This window comes from Microcebus murinus, chromosome X, assembly GCF_040939455.1.
Source record: "Microcebus murinus isolate Inina chromosome X, M.murinus_Inina_mat1.0, whole genome shotgun sequence".
Taxonomy (NCBI): domain Eukaryota; kingdom Metazoa; phylum Chordata; class Mammalia; order Primates; family Cheirogaleidae; genus Microcebus; species Microcebus murinus.
Genome location: NC_134136.1, coordinates 99,149,967 through 99,160,223, shown reverse-complemented (window position 1 = coordinate 99,160,223; position 10,257 = coordinate 99,149,967). Strand labels below are relative to the sequence as shown.

At 41.4% G+C, this 10,257-nt stretch overlaps 1 pseudogene; it reads left to right on the top strand.

The window, feature by feature from the left end:
- Window positions 1-9,428: 9,428 nt before the first annotated feature.
- Window positions 9,429-9,737, top strand: LOC105882307 (large ribosomal subunit protein eL36 pseudogene; annotated as a pseudogene).
- Window positions 9,738-10,257: the final 520 nt, after the last annotated feature.

Sequence of the window (10,257 nt, the reverse complement as noted above, 5' to 3'; positions counted from 1 at the left end):
TTCTGGGAGGCAGGTAACCAAGACCCCAGTTCAGTGATTGAGAAGACTCTAATGGAGGGCCATAGGCAAGGGGAAAGGAGACAGGGAAAGGGAGGTTGGCCCCTGCGCTGAACCGTGCTGTTGATGAAAAGAAAGCAGGATTTCTTTTCAGACACCAGCAGACACCAGACATGGGCTAACTGGGTTCTCCTGCAGGCAAGCCACCACCCTCAGGAAAGAGTTGAGTGAACAAATCAGGAAGTTGCCCTCTGGGCAGCTGGCTCTGGAATGGCCACCCTCAGATGTAATCTGGACCAGGAAGCCATTGCTGGAACCATTGGCTTCAGAGTCACACCGGACCTGTAGTAACCTGCACCAGCAAAACAGAAGCTTCCCACTATGTCACTTTCCCCAAAATGAGTTCTGAATTTGTATCACATGACTGCGCCTGATTGGTGGAACTTAAATTACACTGCTGCAAGGGAGTCTGGGAAATGTAGTTTTTCTATTTCAAGGCTCAGCTATACATAAAGGCACACTGAAAAGAGGTTGAAATAAATGCAGAATAGTTGTTTCCATCATGGTTCCACTATTTGAAAACCTTCAGTAACGCTCTAGATAGCACTGTTGAAGGGAAGCCAGGGTCTGGGTCCAAGATGCAGGAGACACCAGCCATGATTTCCAAACTGTGGCCTATAGATGCCTGGGGACACTTGGAGACATCACAATATGTTCTCGAACCTCCTTGCACTCCAGTCATTTTCTGTGGACTGAAAAAAACATGTGACTTCCATATATGTGTTTGCCTATTTTAAAAACATGGAAGCAATTGTGATTCAAAAAATAGAAATCAGTTAAAACCCTTCCTTACACATACCCTGTTTCTCACCCATAGTTCCCTCTCATCTGCTTAGAATGGCAATACCATCTCCTTTCTCTCTTGCTGATTACTATCAATCAGTTAAGACTAATCTACCTCCCCTGGCCTGAGGGGTAGAGAATTCTCATCTGTTCTTCTCGATATCCTGGGAAATTATACTAATGATAAGAATCCTACCACTCTGGGAGGCCGAGGTGGGTGGATTGCTCGAGGTCAGGAGTTCGAAACCAGCCTGAGCAAGAGTGAGACGCCCATCTCTACTATAAATAGAAAGAAATTAATTGGACAACTAATATATATAGAAAAAATGAGCCGGGCATGGTGGCGCATGCCTGTAGTCCCAGCTACTCAGGAGGCTGAGGCAGGAGGATTGCTTGAGCCCAGGAGAGTGAGGTTGCTGTGAGCTAGGCTGACGCCACGGCACTCACTCTAGCCTGGGCAACAAAGCGAGACTCTGTCTCAAAAAAAAATAAATAAAATAAATGCTAACTTTTATTGGCTTCCTTTGTGCCAGGCCCCATGAGGTAGGTACTCTTACTAATCCATTTCACGGATGAGGACACTAGAGCACAGAAAGGCTGCATAACCTTTCCAAGGTCACTTACTAGTCAGTGGCAGCTGTGACTCAATCCCAGGCAGCAGTCTGGCTTCAGAGCCCATGCTCTTGGCCGATACTCTAATTTCCTCTTATCCTATCTATATTCTACTGCTCACCCTGCTATCTATCTATCTCCATCCATCCGTCTATATTGCAATCTGTGTGTCTGTCTCCTACACAAATAACCAGTGTTTTTCTATGATGTTAAAATGGGGGTGGGGCAAGTCAAAATTTTCTCTTCCTTCCCAACACATTGAAAATTCTAGGACCAGGGCCCAAGCTGCGTGATCCTTCCTTCTCGCATCCTCCACTGTCTGTTAACACAGGGACTATTTTCTCTTTCGACAGAGAATACCAGACTAAATTATAGAGCAGGCTACAAAATTGCTACCCTCAGCTCCCTTCTTTGCCTGTTTTCTCTAAAATAGGTTTTTTCTGTTGGTTGTATAAATATAAGACAGAACCCACCACTGCTTAAAATCACGTGGGAAAGTGTATCATCAGCTCCGAGCTCTGTTGGAACAGAACTCCTGGCCAGGATCCACTGAGTATTCCTCAGGAAAAGATGAAGTTCCTGGAAACTCCAGCTCACGCATCAGCATTCTTATGTGAACATTAGGAGAGTAAAATTGGGGATAGCTTGACATTTTCCCAGGAATCAGGAAACATTTCCATATCTGTGCCTTTGCCTTCATTGTTTATCACTCTCTCTGTGTAACACAGACAACACTTGCTGGTGTTTCCTGCGCTTCAGTGCCTAGAAGGTTCTACTTACAGTTGCCAATAGCCTTATGAGGCAAGCTAGCTGGTCATCCCCTCTCCTGGGTGTCAGCCACAGATCTTGGACATCCTGGAGGTACCAACTTACCCCAGACTCATCTCTCTTTCTTGCTTTGCTCAAACTCCCTTCTCTTCCTTTTCTACTTTTAAGTGTCTGATTTCTGGTCAGCCCACTTGCTTGAGATCATAAACCAGACATTTCCTTTTCCTTCTTGGAGGTAACTTATAAAAGAAACATTCTATAGTCATGTTTAAAGTATGCTCTCTGGGCCCCTATCTGGGAAAGTCCCCCCTGCCCATGGAGTGCCCTTCCGAAGCCTTGTGTGCTTTGCAGGAAACAGCCAGAAAACAATTCAGATGGATCAGGCATGATAGCCTGGCAAATCTTTCGTGTAATTTATACATCCGAAACCCTCATTTCTTCTAGTGAGCACACTATTTCATCAAGGCACATCATCTGCAGGAGAGGTAGGAAAGCTCATTAAATATACTTAAGGAGTGACTTTTGTAACTCATTATTGTTTTAAAACATTTCAATTCCCATAAAGGCTAAATGACCCAATATATCCACAACCATCTTAGAGGTTGCCAGTTCAATCTATGGAGAGAGTGGCATGTTGTCAAAACAACTTTTTTGCAAGCCCTCTAAGGAAAGCTGAAAAGAAAAAGTTGGTTTGAATTACAAAAATATTATGGAGTCTATGAGATGTGGCATTTAATCCTCAGCTAATGTTGTCATTGAGGAGCACACCCACAATGCCAAAGAGAATTTGAGTTGAGAGCAGTGGTTCTCAGCCTTGATTGAACATTGGAATCACTTGGGTATTTTTAAAACTCTCCATGCCCAAGCCCTACTCTAGGCCAATTAAATCAGAATCTCTGTGTGTGGGCCCTGGGCATCATTACATTTTATGGTCTCCATTGATTCCAGAATGTACCCAAGTTTGAGATCCACTAATTTAGAACACTTGGACCTTGGTCACATCTGCTTAGGCAGGCCCTCCGTACCAGCTCCACCAGGTGTGTGGGGCTGGGCAGAGGGTATCACATAACTGGTCAGGCCAACCAGACCAGGCTCACCCAGGCCAGCCCAACATGCCTGCTGCCCCCTCAGCTATTGAAGCTACATGAAAGGTAGATTTGGAGCTCAGGTAAGGTTATCAGATTCCAGAGCACTGAAAGCAGGAGAGTCAAGGCACAGAAAACAGACAGACACCAGTGCACATTAAATGGCAATCTATGATGTCTTTACTGGCCCTGCTCCAAAGCAGGGTGTTGGATTTGCCAATTTGCTGTAATCAGATGATAGCCAGTTGAAATGGTATTCAGGCCGGGTGCGGTGGCTCACACCTGTAATCCTAGCACTCTGGGAGGCCAAGGCAGGAGGATCCCTTGAGTTCAGAAGTTCGAGACCAGACTGAGCAAGAGTGAGACCCCCCCCCCCCCCGCACACACACACACACCCCGTCTCTACTAAAAAATAGAATAAATTAGCCGGGCATAGTGGCGCATGCCTGTAGTCCCAGCTACTCGGGAGGCTAAGGCAGGAGGATCACTTGAGCCCAGGAGTTTGAGGTTTCAGTAATGCCACTCACTGCATTCTACCCAGGGTGACAGGGGGAGACTCTGTTTCAAAAATAAAATGGTATTCTATTGATATCAATTGATTCAATGACATTAGATTGAAAAAGAAAAAAGACCCAGCAGACAGAGGGCACAAAGGGGGCTTCTGAAGTGCTGGTCATGTTGTTTCTTCAGCTGGGTGCTGGTTACACAGGTGTATTCAGTTTGTGAAAATGTGTTCACCTGTATACATTTATATATGTTTATATATACACATTGTGCTTTAGTAAAATGTTTTTTTAAAGACCCTGCAATAATAATAGATGCCGCTGAAAATTTAAAAAACCACTAGCCTGTTTATAGCAGTGAGTTTGATAACAGCCCAGGTTAGACAACATCTAAAAAAAAAGGACTTGGTTAAATAAAGGTTCAGCCATACAATGAAATACTATGTAGCTACTAAAATTTTATGTTGTAAAAGATCATGTTATGTCATGGAAAATACTCACAATCTATTTTAAAGTTAAAAAAAAGTGGAATATAAAACATTGTTATATGTGTATTACATATTACTGTGCATTTTTCTATGCACAATTTTTTGATGTAAATAAACATATTAGGCATATTTGAAATAGAAAGTCAAATAGAAAGAGTGTGTAGACGGGACCTGGCTTCAAATTCCAGCCCAGCTATTTACTAACAATCATTTGCCCTTAGCTAAGTTGCTGAACTTTGTAAAATATCGCTTTATTGAGATGTAACTCACATGCCATACAATTCACCCTTTCAAATTGTTTTTCAGTATATTCACAGAGTTGTGCAACTATGGCCACAATCCAATTTTAGAACATTTTCATCACTCCAAAGAGAAACCCTGAGCCCATTAGCAGTCATTCCTCATGTCCCCTAGTCCCCTCAAGCCCTGATGACCACTAATATACTTTTTATCTCTATGTAGTTGCCTATTCTGAACATTTCATATACATGGAATCATACAACATATCTGGCATCTTTCCCTTAGCATAATGTTGTCAAGGTTATCCATGTTGTAGTTTATATAAGTACTTTATTCCTTTTTATTGCCAAATAATATTCCATTGTACAGATAGACCACATTTTGCCTATCCATTCATCAGTGGATGGACATTTGGGTTGTTTTCACCTTTTGGCTATTATGAATAATGCTGGTATGAGCATTCATGTACAAATTTTTGTGTGGATGTATGTTTTCATTTCTCTTGGGTATATACCTGGGAGTGGAATTGCTGAGCCATTCGGTAACTACGTTTAACCTTTTGAGGAGCTGCCAGACTGTTTTCCATGGCAGCTGTACCATTTACATTCCACCCAGCAGCACACAGGGGCTGCAATGTTTCCACATCCTCACCAGTACTTGTTATCTTCCATCTTTTGGCCATTGTGGGGTTTTCTAGAATAACATTTTTTCTTTTTTTTTTCTTTTTATACATGTGCCTTTTTATTGTCTATATTTAAGGTGTACAACATGATGTTTTGATATACAAAGTAAAATTATTACTACAATCAGATTAATGTATCCATCCTCTCACTTAGCCATAGTTATGTATGTGTGTGTATGTGTGTGTGGGGGTGGGGGTGGTAAGAGCACCTAAAATCTACTCTTTTAGCAAATTTCCAGTATATAATATAATATCATAACTCATGCAATATTATAGTCCTCAAGCTGTTTGATTTGCATTTCCCTGATAACTAATAATGTTGAGCATCTTTTCTTGTGCTTATTGGCCATTTGTATACCTTCTTTAGAGAAATGTCTATTCAGATCCTTTGCCTATTTTTTAATTAGGTTATTTATCTCTTTATTAGTGAGTTGTAAGCATTCTTTATATATTCTGGATACAAGTCCCTTATCAGATAAATGATTTGTAAATACTTTTTCCAATTCTGTGGGTTGTCTTTTCCTTTCTTGATGGTGTCCTTTGAAACATGAAAGTTTTTAATTTTGAGGAAATCCAATTTAACTATTTTTTGTTGCTGCTTATTTTTTATTGTTGTTGCTTATTTTTTTGTTATTGTTGTTGCTTATTTTTTGTTGTTGTTGCTTATTTTTGTGTGTCATGTCTGAGGAGGCTTGCAGAACAATATATTTTAATCTTTTTTTCTAATTTTATTTTTTTAGAGATGAGGTCTTGCTATGATGCCCAGGCTGGTCTTGAACTCCTGGGCTCAAGCAATCCTCCTGCTTCAGCCTCCCAAATCACTGGGATTATAGGTGTGGCTACCATACCCAGCTTAATCTTCATATTCCTGGTGCCAAACACAGAGCCTGATATATAGCAGACACACAATAATTGAGAACTGAGATGACATATTTTTCTTTATCTGAACTTGGGAATTCACTGAGCGCTGTATCAATTATCTATTGCTATGTAACAAATGATCTCAATTTAGTGGCAAACATTTTATTTTATTAATGATTAGGTGGGTTGATTGGACAGTTCTTGTCTGGACTGGCTCATGTGTCTGTGTTCAGCTTGCATGTTGGCAGGTGATTGGATTTTCTAGGATAGCCTCACATGTCTGGTGGTCGGCAGACTGTCAGATGACATGCCTTGATTCTCTTCCATGTAGCTTTTAACCCTAGGATACCTCAGACTTGTTCATATGATGGGTCTTTGAGTTCCAAGCCCAAGCTCCAAAACTCAAGTGCTTTTCAAGCCTCTGCTTGTATTGCATTTGCCCATGCCCTATTGATCAAAGCACTTCACATAGCCAAGCTCAGATTTAAGGGATGGAGAAGTAGACCCCAGCTCTTACGAGAAGGAAAGAACTTGTGGTCATTGGTGTAATCTACCACAAGTAGCTTCTAAAAGGACACTCTTTCAAACAGTTTATAATGTCATTGTGGGTTTCATTCAACAAATATTGAATATTGTTTTAGTCTATTTTGTGCTACTATAATAGAATAACACAGACTGGGTAATTTATAATAAACAGAAATTTATTTATTGCAGTTCTAGAGGCTGAGAAGGCCAAGATCGAGGGGCTGGCATCTGGTGAGGGCCTTCTTGCTGCATCATCACATGGCAGAGGGTGAGAGGCCAAGAGAGGGAAAGGGTGATGAACTCATCCTTTTATTATATAAAGAACCCATTCCGAAGATAACAAACCCACTCCACAAATAACAGCATTTATCCATTCATAAGAACAGAGCCTTCGTGGCCTAATCGTTTCTTTTTTATTTATTTATTTATTTATTTTTCCAGCATATTATGGGGGTACAAATGTTAAGGTTACTTATATTGCCCTTGCCCCCCTCTTCCACCTTGAATCAGAGCTTCAATCATGTCCATCCCCCAGTTGGTGTGCATCGCACTCATTATATATGTATATACCCATCTCCTCCTCCCTCAATCGCTTCTTAACAGTCTCACCTCTTAATACTACTACAATGGCAATTAAATTTCAACATGAGTTTGGGAGGAGACAAACATTCAAACCATAGCAAATATCTACTAGGTGTCAGGCACAGTTCCGGGCTCTGGAGATATCTCAGTGAGCAGAACGAAGATCCTAACCCCTATGGAATTTACATTCTAGTGGAAATTATCACAGGAAAAATTGCAGATAGATTCCCAAGAAATTGTCCTGGTGGTGGTGAAAAGTTGTTTGCTTGTATCTTGAACTGCAATCAAGATTAAATCCAGGACTTAGTCTCTGGGAGAGGGACACAGAAATACCCCTAAGAACACATGTCATAAGAGGGGAAGATTACAAGAGATCCAGAGAAAGAAAAGCAGGCTGCTATAGAAAATGGAACTTTATTTTTATAATATTTTTTAAATGGGTTTGTATCAGTCTGAGTTCAATCAGAGAAATATAACCAGTAGGAGATATAAAGAAGTTTGTTGCAAGGAATTTATGCGGTCATGGGAGCTGGTGAGGCTAGTCTGAAATCTGGCTGAAGCTTAAGTCTGCAGACAGAATTTCTTCTTCTAAGAAAGCTCAGCTGTGCTTTGGAGACCTTTCACTTGACTGAATCAGGCCCAACCAGATTATCCAGGAATATCTCCCTGACTTAAAAGTCAACTGATTATGAACTTTAATCACGTCTACAGAATACCTTCACAGAAACACCTAGATTAGTGTTTAATCAAATAGCTGGGAGCTGTAGCCTAGCCACACTGCCACCTAAAACTTACCATCACAGATTTAAGCTGACAACTCTATGAATATACTAAAAACCACCGTACACTTTAAATGAGTAAGTTATATGGTATGTGAAATATATCTTAATAAAGCTGGTTTAGAAAGTGGGTTAATTCCGTGCTTTTTGGAGGTCTAATTTAAAAAATACATAAATATGGGCTTCTTTAAAAAAAAAAAAGTCTCATTATGAATGTGTTGGCTCAGCCTGGGAAGTCAGAACAGAAGCTAATGCATGCAAAACGTGGGCTAACTCACCCTGAGCCTGGCACAGTTCTGCCCTCTTGGCTAGAAGTCAGAGTCATTTCTCCATGGCTTCCTTACTGCCTCTGTGCCATAGACGAATTAATGTTTATACTCCTCGGCCAGTCACTGAAGGAGACAGTTTCTGGGAGGGCCAAAGAGCACTGTCTGTGCTAAGAGTCTAGAAGGCTCCTGGGCTGCTTTGGGAATGTAGGACCTGGTGTCACCTCCTAATAAAAAACATGCCACTTCCAATTAGCTCTGTCTTCTCTATGCTCAAGTAGCTCTGGCCTGTGGGCAGCTGTTAGAGCTCAGCTACAGAGACAAATAAGTAGGTGGTGAATATAAAAAAAAAAAAAAGTGTGGTGAGGGTTAGATGTGTTCCAGGGATTTAAGGACAGTGAGATCATTCTGGGCTAGAACTGCTTAGAAAAGGCCCTGGGGAAAGGAAGGATGAACAAAACATGGATACAGATGAAACAGGAGGGCACACATCAGGGCTGGGGACAAACAAAAGGCTAGAGGAGGGAGGAAGCTGGGCTGACTGCAGGAGAGCGCCTGGGAGGTGGGTGCAGGGCAGGGAGGCTCTCTAAGGATAAGTAGAGGAATGAGGGCTGGATGCAAATTAGTGGCCCCCACAGTAGGGGTGCATACCTCAAGTGGGGATCCAGATGACCCACTGGGGTGGGGGAAGAAAAGATGATAACTTCTATTGTATTTATTTTTGGCCCAAAGAGTAAGAAAATAATCTCAACTACTAGATAATATATGGATTGAAGCCACCATACTCCTCCCATCTGTAGGTCAGATAGTTACAAGACAAGAGCAACATCCACGTTATCTTGAAGGCAGAGTGGGAGTTCCTCAATTGAGAGGATGATAAGCCTCATTGTTTACTTTCAGCATTTGGTAACATATTGAAGTTCTCTTCTTCCTGGTTAGAGTGTGTTTACAGATTCTAGTATCCAGATATAATGAAACCAAGCCTCACAAAAAGAATCAATGACTTTGAAGAATCCACAAAGGAACCCCTGTTTGAAAATAATATTGATAAGGCAAGAAGAATCAAACAACCAGAAAATGTTAGATTTCTCCTTTTGACAATGCAGCAAATGTTGCATTTCTCCTCCTTCTAGAACATTCTTTGCCCATCACAGTTAAGTCAAAACAATGATTATCTGCTCTTCCGGCACAGCAGCCATGGCTCTGTGCTACCCCATGGCCATGGGCCTCAGCGAGGACCACAAGGTGACCAACAATGTCAGCAAGCCAAGGCATAGCCACTGCTCCCTCACCAAGCCCACCAAGTCCGTGTGGGACATGATCTGAGAGGTAGTGGCTTTGCCATGTACAAGCGGCATGCTATGAAGCTGCTAAAGGTCTCCAAGGACACACAGGCCCTCAAGTTCATCAAGAAAAGGCTGGGGACCCACATTTGTGCCAAGACAAAGTAAGAAGGAGCTGAGCAATGTTCTGGCCACCATCAAGAAAGTGGCTGCCAAGGACTGAGCCCTTCCCCACCCCCACCCACTGTGCATAACAAAACCTTTACAGAAAAAAAATAACCATCTTTTCAGATCTGAAAAAAAGATTGCTCAAGGTATTCAAAATTATTCAGGTGGCTGTTGGAAATATGGATATATAGCTTGCATGACGCCACAAGTGGAAAATTCCATACCTAACCTCATGTGACAGGCCACAGTCAAAACGCAGTCAAAACTTTGTTTCATTTTTGGGAAGTGCTGTTTCTAAAAAAACAAAAAAAAACAAAAAAAAACAAAAACAAACAAACAAAAAAAAAACTTTGTTTCATGCACAAAATTATTAAAAATATTGTATACATATATAATGAGTGAGATGTGCACCATCTGGGGGATGGTCATGCTGGAGACTCAGACTTGTGGGGGTAGGGGGGGAAAATGGTCATTTATTGAAACCTTAAAATCTGTAACCCCATAATATGCCGAAATAAAAAAAAATATTGTATACAATTACCTTCAGGCTATGTGTATAAGGTATATATGAGACA